At 39.1% G+C, this 12494-nt stretch overlaps 1 protein-coding gene across 1 annotated transcript in view; it reads left to right on the forward strand.

Annotated features, from left to right (window-relative positions):
* Positions 1 to 235: 235 nt before the first annotated feature.
* Positions 236 to 12494, forward strand: part of MAP3K2 (mitogen-activated protein kinase kinase kinase 2) — an 81871-nt gene continuing 69612 nt past the window's right edge. The window contains exon 1 of the mRNA XM_080798071.1: positions 236 to 755. The gene's annotated coding sequence lies outside the window, so the exon portion shown is untranslated. The remainder of the gene's footprint in view (positions 756 to 12494) is intronic.

Genomic DNA, 12494 nt, shown 5'->3' on the forward strand with positions numbered 1-12494 from the left:
GGCGGAGCTCGCGCCGGGGCTGACCCGGGCTGGGAATCCCCGCACTGCCCAACGCTGGGGGAAGCAGAGCGCGTGTGGGCGCAGCCGGCCACTGCGCAGGCGCGGGCATGGTCTTCTCGGCCGGCGTGCGGCGTTGCAGGCTGGGCGCGCGCGCCCGTGGCGGGTTCCGCTCCCGGCGGGCGGAGGGCTGCGCGCGCACAGGCGAGCCGGCCGTGACGTGCGCCGCGCTACGCCCGACGTCACGGGTCCGTGTGTAGTGGCGGCCCGCTGCCCTCAGCGGCGGCGCCTGACGAAAGTGGTGCGGCCGCTGGGTGCGGTGTTCAGGGGTCGTGCGGCGTGCGGCGGCTACGAGGGCGAGGACGACGACCGGCAGGCCCGGCACCTCCAACCGCGGAGTCGCTGCTCCTGCCCCTTCTCCGGCCTCTGGCGGCGCCCGGCCCACGGCTTCCTCCTTTCCTGCTCAGCTTCGCGCGGGCCTCGGGGCCGCGGCGGCTAGAACTACCGAGGGGAGCCGAGAGGCCCCGGTCGTCCGCGACCATCCACGCGCACTCCACCCTGCCCAGCGCGGGCTCCATGTGAAGGAGGGATCCGGCCCGCTCCAGACTCCTCGCGCGCCCCTCCGGCCCCCGGGGGCCCGCGGCCTCCCCCGAGAGGGGGGCGCGGTGACAGGCCGCGCGGGGGCGGAGGGGCGGGCTCGGAGGCAGCGGCTGCCCCTCCTCGGGCCTGCGGCTCCCTACGTCCCCGCGGAACGGCCGGTAGGTGCCTGTGTTTGTGTGGGGCGGGGGCCGCGGCGGGCCTGTGCGCAGCTCCCCAGGCGGGGATTTCGCTAGGTGGTTGTCCTCCGGGTGGAGAGATTTCGGGGGTCCCCGCATCTTGTCCTGAGCCCCAAGTCTGAGCGCAGTAGACTGCTGGGCTGTGTAGCTGTCAGACACGTACTCTGCATGGATTTTAGAAGGAAGATTGCAGCTGCCCCCTGGGAGAAGTGGTGTTATATGCAGCAAGCGAAAAAGTGCTTGTCTTTGCACTGTCACATTGTGATAATCTACTGATTGGGGAGGGGGGCTGATTCTTCAAGCTTTAGGATTTACCGTTCGGCCGGCAGTTGTCTTGCTTTGTCTGACTTCGTCTTCTCTGCACAATGAGGTCGGTACGTGTCTCCCCATTTTACAGATGAAAAATTGAGTTTCGGAGAGATTAGGGAATTTGCCCAAGGTCATGCAGCTGGTAATTCGGGAAGCCTTGTTTCCCATATGTGTATTTTCTGTAGGACTGTATTTTTGAGTCTTGAAAAAAATTATGTGAGGAAAATGAGAGTAATTGGAGAGTTTCTTCCTAGGAGTAAATTCTAAACGTAGGTAGATGTAGTTTTCTTGTACTTAGGCTGTTCAATGTATTTTGCTGCAGCTGAGCCAAATCATTTCCTTGGCTTTTTTTTTTTTTTTTTCTTTTTAAAAATTACTTTTAAGGGACGCCTGGGTGGCTCAGTTGGTTAAGCAGCTGCCTTCGGTTCGGGTCATGATCCCAGGGTACTGGCATCGAGTCCCACACCGGGTTCCTTGCTCAGCAGGGAGCCTGCCTCTCCCTCTGCCTGCCACTCTGTCTGCCTGTGCTCACTCTCTCTGACAAATAAATAAATAAAATCTTTAAAAAAAAATTACTTTTAAAAGGTGGCGCCGGGCACATTTACCCGTTTGCAGTTAAAAAAAAAATTAACAGAACAGAAAAAAGAAATTAACTTTTATTAAAAGAAGAAATGTAATAAAGACTATTTAGTCATATTAAAAAAGGATGACACAAAAAAGAAATATAATTGGTAAAATGCATATTTCCTGAAAAGTTAAATTTTACTTGTGTAGTTTGTTCTTGACAAATATGGGGAACTCGCAGTTAGGTTATTAGCTTGAGATTTCCTTATTGCAAAACTTGTTGCTGAGTTGTGTGGCAGCAGCTGAACGTACTTAGTAATTGGTGCAGTCTTATGCAATATTTCTGAGTTGTCAAAATTAGTGTGTAGAATATCGTAGAAAGTTATCTTGTAATGGTGTGATTTTTTTTTCCCTTTCATTGGTGTGTGGTGACTGATAAATGGTTATAAACCAAAAATTGTCATTTTAGCATTGGCTCGTATTATTTCTTTGATTATGGTCAGGAAAAAGAATATTTCTCTTTATAGAAGAAAATATTAATAGATTCCTTTGAATAGCGGAGGCTTAATGTATAGTTAGAAATGTTTAAGGAATGTATCCAATTACAGTACTCTCTTTTTCTCCAGTATATTATCAGGTTTAAGAAAATTTGTAGTTGAATATTTTTGTGTTGTCTGTGGAGAAAAGATCAAATTATAGAGTCGACAAGTGGTTAGTTCATAGATTGATTTGTTTGGTTAAAATGTGAACTATTTTGAGTCCTGTTGATTTATATTGAGTGTGATACCATTATAGAATGGTTATCTTGGCGTGATCTCCATGTGTCTCTTTTGAGAGAAGTAACTGTTAAAGGCTTATTTTAAAAAATTGGATTACATTATGGACTGAGTATATTAGTGGGTCTTTCATTTTTAGTTCACCTTGCTGTTGCCAAAGCGGTAAACTGTGCTTAATAGATGCTGTGTTAAAATGAAGCCACGTTAGGGTCCTGACAGCTTTGGTTTTGGGTTCTTTTTTTCCTTTGTAGAATTGGAGCTCTCTGGGCTCCTCAATACCCTCCCCCAACTTTTTTTTTATTATGAAATAATTTTAAGTATACAGGAAATTGCTAATAGAGTGAACATCCGTATCATGATCCTCTAGGTTCAGTATTGACATCTTGTATTTGCTTTATCTGTAAATACGTGTGTATTATTTTTGGTTCAGCCATTTGAAACTAAGCTGTAAACATTATGACACTTTATCCCTAAATATGTCAGCATACATTTCCAAAGGTGGACATTTCCTAACATAGTCAAAATACCATTATTGTTAATTTTTTTAGTTCATATTTTCCGATCAGTAATTAGTTGATAGTTTCTTAATTGATAATTCCTTAACGTAACCTATCATTCATATTTAAATCTCCCTATGTATACTGTTTGGTCATTTATGTTTTTTTCACACCCAGTCACACCAGACCAAGATACAAGATTTATTCACTGCATTTGGTGGTTAAGTCTCTTTGATCTCTTTGAATCTAGAACAGTTTCACTCCCCTTTTAAAATGAAGTTGCTTTTTCTTTTCTTTTTTTTAAGATCAAGCCAGTGGTCTTATAAAATGAGTCACATTTTCTATTTGTCTGACCCCCCCCCAATAGTGTCATTTAGTGTGTTCCTCTGTTCCCCTGTATTAGTTAACTGTAAGCTAGCTTTAAAGGCTTGATTAATTTCACATTAAATATTTTGGGCAGGAATAACCCTTAAGTGATACTGTGTAGTTCATATTGCTTCCTATCAGGTCATATACTGTCAAGTCCCTTTATTTGTGATGCTGAGTTTGATCACTTGGTTATGGGGGTTAAGGTAGGGTTTATTGTCCCCACTGTAGTTAGCAATCTGTGGCATGATAAATTAGCACTGTAGTGCCAGCTCTTCTCCAATAATCTGTCCCTGAATAGTTGTAGCATATATTGCTCACTCTTGTTAGGCTAACTTTTGAATTTCAGTGTTAATCTTTTGTTGGTATGTATATAGAAACAAAAATCACAGGAATTATAAAATATCCTATACAACTATATTAATCAGATTCTGATTTTGTGGGTTTTAAAATTTTTTAATCATTAATTAAAATTTATAAATTAACATTTTTAGTTGTGAATTCAAGGTATCTCCTGTTACGAATTTAAAAAAAACCAAACCTGGCTTCTGAAAGATGGGAAAAACTCAATGCCTCTCTTTTCCCGGGCTCTCACTGAAGGAGTGTGTTTAAGTTTTTCTTAGCCAATATTTGTTGACAGACAAAAATAACTAGAAATATAGTAAAGGAAGTATGGATTTACTAAAAGCACTTTGAGAAAACTCTCTATTTTCTGGTATAATGCAAGGAGCATTGGATTGAGGGCCAGAAGATCTGAATTCTAATTGTAATTCCACCACTATGAAGTTTAAGAATTAAAATTTTTTTGACTTCACTAAGTGTTCTCATTCTGTAATGACCAAGTTAGTAAACATTTATGAATTGCTTTTTATTGAAATATAATTGATACACAGTATCCTATTAGTTTTAGGTGTATATCATAGTTATTTAATATTTTTTACATTACAGAATGATCTCCACAGTAACTATAGATACCATCTGTCACTTTACAAAGTTATTATATTATAATTTTATTGGTTATATTCTCTGTGCTGTATATTACATTCCTGTGAGTTATTTATTTTATGAATACTGTGATTTCTGATAATGAGGTATGTTGGCTTCATTTAGAGGTGAACCTCATTTTAATTAAGCCAGGTAGAAATAAATCAAATGTATGTAATATAAAATTGAATTTATTTCCCAACTAATTAACTGACATTTAATAGGTTATTGGTTTTTTAAAAATATTTTTTAGGTTACTGTTTTAGAGAAGTTTTGTAATAGGATTTACTTAAGTTACACATTCTCTTATTAAAAATATGATTTAGGGGCACCTGTGTGGCTCAGTTGGTTAGATGTCCCAACTCTTGATTTCCTCTCTGGTTGTCTGCTTGGGAGTCTCTCTCTCCCCCTCTCTGCCTCTTCCTTTCCTCTCCCCCACAGCTGATGGGTGCTTGCAGGCACGAGTGCTCTCACCTCTCTAAAATAAAAAATCTCTTTAAAAAATATGATTTAATTCATTATACAGTTTACATGAAGTTTTTTCACACCTTTTTGTAAGTCAGGATGAACTGTATATATAGAAATGAATAATCTTTCCCCTTATTCTCGAGTGTTGTGTGAGGTATAGCTTTCTGTCTGTACACATAATTGTGTTTATAAGAAACGTGTCTGTATAGTTTTGTGTTTTTTGCCTTGTACATCCCTGGGATTTATTGGGAATATTGGTTGACTGTATTTTTTATGATGTTAATCATGGATTGGCTTTGTATTTTGTATTGTTGTCAGTTTATTGTTTGTTACTTAACTCTTAGATTGTTGTTTAATTTTTTGGTTACGCTTTGTCTTCCCAACTGCCAAGATAGGGTAGAATCTTTGGAATCTTTTCTCTGACTTGCACCCTGCCTTTTTTCTAAGTGCTGAAGAGTGTTTTGTTTGAGATTCATAGTACCATTAATTTTATAAGCATTATGTTGTTTATAAACTTTGGGAGGTTTTTTAAAGGTAATTTTTCCCATTTGTACAGTTAGTGAGTTGTGTGGACTTTAATAATTACTAATTAAAAATAGGTTAAGATATGATTTTATCAGCATTCTTTGGTAATTCCCAAATTAGGTCCCCTCATCACCACTACCTCTGAATGCTCCTCAAGCACACTGCGCCTGCCTCTACCATGGTACTCACCACATTGTTCTATAATTATTTCCTTGTCCTCTGCTAGGAAGTTAGCTCTTTCGAGGACAGAGGCAGTGTTTTGTTGATTTTGGTGCACCAAGATGCCTGGAGCCAAATGTTTGTTGAATAAATACAGAATTGACAGACAGAAGGGACCTCTTTTCATAGTGTCCTAAGATTCTTGAAAGGTGGTACCTACCTAATCACTGATCATTTATAAAAGGTTTCTTCTTAATTTGTTGGTTGGTTTCTTTGTTCTCCTTTGTGGTATTGTTTATTTAGCAAATATAAGCATTTTCTACATTCTAGGCACTGATTTAAGATAGTCACTTAATCCCTGTTAACAACCCAGTGAATTGGTTACTATTATCATACTCCTATTACAGATTAGGGAATTGAAGCACAGAGATAGTAAGTAACTGGCCCATGTTCACACTTCTTGTGCTTGGTGGAGGTGGAGCTTGAATGCAGGCAGCCTAACTCCACAATCTGTGCTCTTAACAATCGCACTTTGTTGCCTCTCTGCTTTATCAGGGCAGCCAGAAAATTAGATTTGCTCATCAGAGTACTGTCATTACCATTCATGGAGTGCCTACTATGTACCAGGATGGGGAGAGCATTTTAGAAGACCTTGAAGAGGAGATACTTGAAATGAGTTAACATTAGTAAACTACAGATTACTGATGGTGATTATAATGTTTATTGAAAAAAATTAAATATAGAAAACATAAAGAAGAAAAAATTAGTAATCAGTAAAGAGTTTGTACTTGGGAGTCAGATCTGAATGTGAGCTCTGCTGTTTATCCTTTCTGTGCCTCATTATGTGTAAAATAGAGATAATGGTACTTACAGGTTTGTCATGAGGTTTAAATGAGATAATATGTTTAATAATATGTTTAGTATAGGGCCTTGCATATGAAAAGTGTTCAAAAAAATCTCCCATAGTTCACTTAGGTTATATCTATTTTAATGTATGTAGAAACCATTCTTTTTGATGTGATTAGGAATGGTGATGGTTAGCTTAATTTTTTAAAAATATAAGGGGAATTAAAAATGACACATTTTTACTTTAAATATTTTATTTAAAAAATATGTAAAGAAGTCTGAGTTATGTGATCCATCTAGAATTATATGATTATTCCTTTTAGTCTTTTATAGTTTATTCACCTTAACAATAGTTTTTTTGAAACTAGCCTTTGAGTTTCTAAACACTCAACTTTATTTTCATGGAAACAAAAACTGTCTTCACAATCACAATTTCATTGGTTTATATAATATTTAAACTGTATAATTATAACAAATACATAAACATATTTGATTTTTGGTATGTTGATGAGTGCAGAAATGTACTGGTTTGATAAAAAATAAGCTTAATATTGAATGTTCCAATATTTTATCGGAAGACATTATAGAGAGGTAGAGTGTTGGTTAATTTGCCAAGTTGGTTTGTTAAGGAGGTTGGATAAGAAAATCTTGATTCACTGTCTTCTATTTCTGAGTTCATGGATGTATGTATTATACAGATATTTAAGTGAATAGAGAATGTAGATTGAAAGTTAATAGTCATAATATCTCTATTTTATCTCAGTTCTTCCACTTTTTTTCCCCCCTAATCTGTGTCTTTGTTTTTTCTTTGTATTATGGTTCTTTGGCAATGTGTATTATTTTCAGGTTTCCATTCTCCATCCTTCATGTTTGTCATAATTTCTCAGTATTTTCATCTCTATTATTTTACTTAGCATCCTAGGAGAGCTGCTTGTATTTGACACAATTCTGCTCTTTTGCCCTCCAATGTATACTAAAAAATATTTTTCATCTAATGAGTATTTCTGTAGTTGAATTTCTATTATCTTGGTAATCCTTGGTCTTTCCCATTTTTCCCCCCACTCACATCCTTGTTTTGGTTCTCAGCCTGGTCTTTGCTTTAGCTTTTGTTTATGTTTCATAAAGGCATGTCTTCTGGCATTTAGGATATCACACAGTTTTCTACAAATTTCAAACTGTATCTTGGGAGGAAGAAGTAACATTTCAATGTCTGTTACATGCCAGAAGCCTTACACACATTAATTTTACAGTAACCATGGTAGATCATATTCTGATTTTTACAGGCAAAGAAATTGAGGCTTAGAGGTGTTAAGAATCTTGTTCATAGTTGGGGATTTTGCTTTGCTCTTCTAGTTAGAGCAAGGGTTCCTTAGCCTTTCTCAGTCTCCACATTGTTTACATGAAGCATTCTCCTTGGAAGAAGCTTCACTGCAATTTTCTGGGGGTAGGGCCAACATAATTTTTAGAAAATACACTCAACTACAGATACTATACTTAACCTCTCATTCTTTATAATTGTTAAATCAGAGACTTCTGATAAATATTTGGGTAAATCTGAATGATTTCTTTGTATTAAGCACAATTTTCAGTGGAATGAGAATAAACTGGTCCATTTTAAGTAAATGGTATAGGGAGTATGTTAATATTTCTGGTATCTAGGGAACCTGGGTGGCTCAGTGGGTTAAAGCCTCTGCTTTCGGCTCAGGTCATGATCCCAGGGTCCTGGGATCGAGTTCCGCATCGGGCTCTCTGCTCAGCAGGGAGCCTGCTTCCTCCTCTCTCTCTCTGCCTGCCTGCCTACTTGTGATCTCTGTCAAATAAATAAATAAAGTCTTTAAAAAATATTTCTGGTATCTAGGAGAAGTGATTTGAGAGAGTTTAATGCACTTGGTCAGAGAATTGATGAAATAGAATGAACATGAAGAATTTTCAATCTAGTTTTTTTTTTTTTAATATTTATTTATTTGACAGAGATCACAAGTAGGCAGAGAGGCGGGCAGAGAGAGAGGAGGAAGCAGGCTCCCCGCTGAGCAGAGAGCCCGATGTGGGGCTTGTTGTGGGGCTCGATGTGGGGCTCGATCCCAGGATCCTGGGATCATGACCTGAGCCGAAGGCAGAGGCTTTAACCCACTGAGCCACCCAGGCGCCCCTTCAGTCTAGTTTTTAAATTAAGTTTTAGATTATCATTCTGAATAGGCTATGAATAATAATCCTCAAAATCAGGGGCTTAAAACAAAGATTTTTTTTATCTTTTATTTTAAAGATTTTATTTATTTATTTGACAGATCACAAGTAGGCAGAGAGGGGGAAGCAGGCTCTCTGCTAAGCAGAGAGCCCGGTGCGGGGCTCAATCCCAGGACCCTGAGATCATGACCCGAGCCGAAGGCAGAGGCTTAACCCACTGAACCACCCAGGTGCCCCCAAAGATTTATTTTTTGCTCATGGTGTGTGTTCACTAAGGGTCAGTTGGACTGCTTCTGCTCAATAGTGTAATCCTTACTTTGAATCCCACTTTGAATCCTTATTTTGGGGCCTCACTTGCTAGCAGCTACTATCTGGAACATCTGGTTGCCATAGGTAAAGGAAAAATGCACTGTAGTGTGTTTTTGCTTTATATTGTACTTCCTGGGAAGGAAATTTTTGTTTTGTTTTGTTTTGTTTTTTTATCCTTCTAGGTTCTTTGGTAAATTGCCATAAGACTGATAAACTGAATTGAGTACAGGAGCCACATAAGAATATGAAACCTACAGATAGTCAGGCAGTTGAGGCTTATATGCTGTCCTGAACAGAGGAGAAGGGGTAGGGGTCTGATACTTCAGAGTGGGGGAAGAAGACAACAATTTATGGGAAGATGGTAAGAGCAGATGTTTGGTAAACATGTTTGCCATGCTTTGTGCAGACAGTGGGCCAGAGGGGAGGAATTTGATCTCCAGGTCCTGCTAGTTCCCTTGCAATTACCATGGCTCCCCATATTCTTTGCAGTTATCTCTGGTGATAGTTTAGATAGACTGGACCCTCTATCTAAATTCTTTCAGGCAGTTAAGGGGAGGTAAAAAGCTCTTCCTGAATCTTTTGGGCCTTGATTGACTTCAGTTCAAACTAATCCACATGCCAAAGTGGTATATTTGGAGGGGGCTTGTTCTGAACCTCTTCACACTCAATACTTTGACACCTCTTGTCACCAGAAATGTGTATGTGGGAGGGATTTCCACGCCTTTAACAATTCTGTAATACCAGCCAAAGATACTGTCAGATTCAACAGGTTAAGACTGCCCTCCCTTCAGACCCAGTGGCAAGGCTAGGTAGTTGCCTGTGCTTCAGACCAATGGGCTGTAAATCAGAGGTTTCCGTCTTTGGGATTTTTTGGGTTCAGTAAATTTACAAGAGCAACTCACAGAATTCTGGAAAATACTAGGTTACTGGCTTCTTATAAAAGGGTATAACCCAGAAGCAAGCTGATGGAAGAGATGCATAGGGCAATGTTTGGGGAAAGGAGGAGGCCATGGAGCTTCCATTTTTTCTTCCAGTGCCACTCTTCCAACATCTCTGGGTGTCTGCCAACCCGGAACTTCTCCAAACCCCATTCTCTTTGTTTTTTAATGGAGGCTTCTTACCTGGGCATTTGTAGTTGACCTTAATCTTCTGCCCCCTTTCCCTCTCTAAAAGCCATGGCAAGGAGCTCAAAGTTCCAGTCCTCTAATCACATGGTTCCTCTTGGCAACCAGCTTCCATCACTAGGTGCTTTTCAAAAGTCATCTCATTAATATAAACTGAGGTGTGGCTTAAATGTGTTTGTTATGAACAACAAAAGACATTATTCTAGCTACACCTTTGATGAGTATATCATAAAGTACAATCTGTTGAATCACTGTATTATTCACCTGAAATTAAGGTAACATTGCAAGTCAACTATACTTCAAAAAAAAAAAAAAAGACTTGGTTTTTCTGAGCTCTTTGCCAGAAATGGGGACAAAGACCAGATACATATTTTTTTATTATAAATTACAATCTCATACCAGGACAGAAGAAAAATAGAATGGGTGAAGGCATACTCTGGCTTTTAAAGCTTTTACCTGGGAGAAACATTCACCACTTCCATTCACATGTATTGGCCAGAAGTCTCATGGCTGTATCTGAATTGAACAGGGTGGAAAAGTTCAATATTTCCAGATACCCAGAAGGAGAACATCAAGTATTTGTGAACATCCCTACCACAGAAGCAGTGCTGTGGAAAACTGTTCAAAAATTATTTTTGGGAATTATTAACAGGAGCCGATGGAAAAAGTATGAGTTGATTTTGTTTTTTTATAAGTTTTTGGGAACAGATCTATAGCTTAAAATGAAGTCAGTTTATAACTGCTTCTGGGCTATTATTTAATAATTGCTGAATGTTCTCAAGTCATATTCTATTTTAGATTTAATCTAAAGATGCTTAATTATCATTATTTGATAAGTTTGTGATTACTATAATTAAGTTTGACTGACTTGGCTGCATTTTAATGGTATTTGTGGAGGGTTTTTTTTTTTTTTTAAGATTTATTAATTTATTTTAGAGACAGCATGTGCAGGAGGGGTTGTGGAGGGGCAGAGGAAGAGAGAGAGAATCTCAAGCAGAGTCTGAGCTGACCATGGAGCCTGACATGGGGCTTGATCCCTGGACCCTGAGATCACTACCTTAGCCTAAAATCAAGAGTGGAATGCTTAATTGACTGAGCCTCTCAGGTGCTGCTCCCTTTTTTTTAAAAGTAGGCCCCATGCCCAGCATGGAGGCCCATGTGGGGCTTGAACTTCTGACCCTAAGATCAAGATCTGAGCTGAAATCAAGAGTCAGAGGCTTGGGGTGCCTGGGTGGCTCAGTGGGTTAAGCCTCTGCCTTTGGCTCGGGTCATGGTCTCAGGGTCCTGGGATCGAGTCCTGCATCAGGCTCTCTGCTCAGCAGGGAGCCTGCTTCCCTCTCTCTCTGTCTACTTATGATCTCTGGCTATCAAATAAATAAAATCTTTAAAAAAAAAAAAGAGTCAGAGGCTTAATTGACTGAGCCACCCAGGCACCCCTGTGGAGTTTTAATACAAAATTTTGTTTTTGTTTTTTTTTGTTTTAATACAACAGGAAATGAGACTAATGTTTCTGATTTAAGGAGAGATTAACATCATGATTCATGTGATGGCTTTAATGTATTTTTAAATCAATTCAGGCATTTTAAAATAGCCCGTGGACTCCTTTTTAAAATTAGTAATATTTTGTTGTATAATATAACATATATATAGTTTGATGTACTCTTCTTAGTATATAAGAAGAGTACATCAATATACTCTTCTTAATATATAAGAAGAATACATCAAACTATATATAAAATTCCTGAGTTGCTTAGAACTAAAAGGAAATAAAAGATGTAGAAGGTAGCCCAGCCTTAGTGTTGATAAAAATCTGCTTTGAGAGATGGTATGATGTTAACCATCTAGTCTGTAAGCAGTACATGGCTGCATTCTAACAATTTCACCCCTAAACCCACCTTGTCCCTGTTTATATAATCTTGTCTCATGATTTGGGAAAGGGTAGATTAGTTATGCGTTCTGAGACCATGTAATGCGTATTATTAATTAGTATTACAGAGTTTGCTTGTAGTCATGGACTGTTGCATACTGCCTTACTATTGAGAGGTTTACTCAGGGAAGTGTCAGAGGGATTTCTTGCTAGAGTTTTCCTGAAGGGAGTACCACAAACTATATTCCATACTGTTTGTTGAACACTGATGGTAGGTAGGAAAGCCCAAGTTCAGTCTCAAATCTGACATTAATTAGAAATAGACTGTGACAGAGGGCTTCAACATTTCTGAATTTGAAAAAGTTGCCCTAGGTGATTTCTTAAGGACCTGAGTAGCCTCTGAAACCCATAACATAATAGAAAATAGTAAAGAATCAAGAGATTGAAGTTCTTCTGCTTGAGGGGGTTGTTAAGATGACAATTGTCCAGGGAAGATTTGTTATAGGGCGGCATCTGGAGCATAAAGAGCTCTGTTTAAGTGTGACTAATTTGTCAGAATGAGATCTCTTAAAGTTATGTTATAGTTGGATACCTTGCATTGGACTTGACGTGTAGTAGGTTTTCAGTAAAATGCTTGTTGAAAGAGTGAATGAATAACTTCAGAACTAATATGATAGAAATCAGAATCATCTGTGGACAGTTTAGTGATAAAATCCAGCGTGGTAAACATTGATCCCTAGAAA

The sequence above is a fragment of the Martes martes genome (genome assembly GCF_963455335.1).
Source record: "Martes martes genome assembly, chromosome: 3".
Lineage (NCBI taxonomy): Eukaryota > Metazoa > Chordata > Mammalia > Carnivora > Mustelidae > Martes > Martes martes.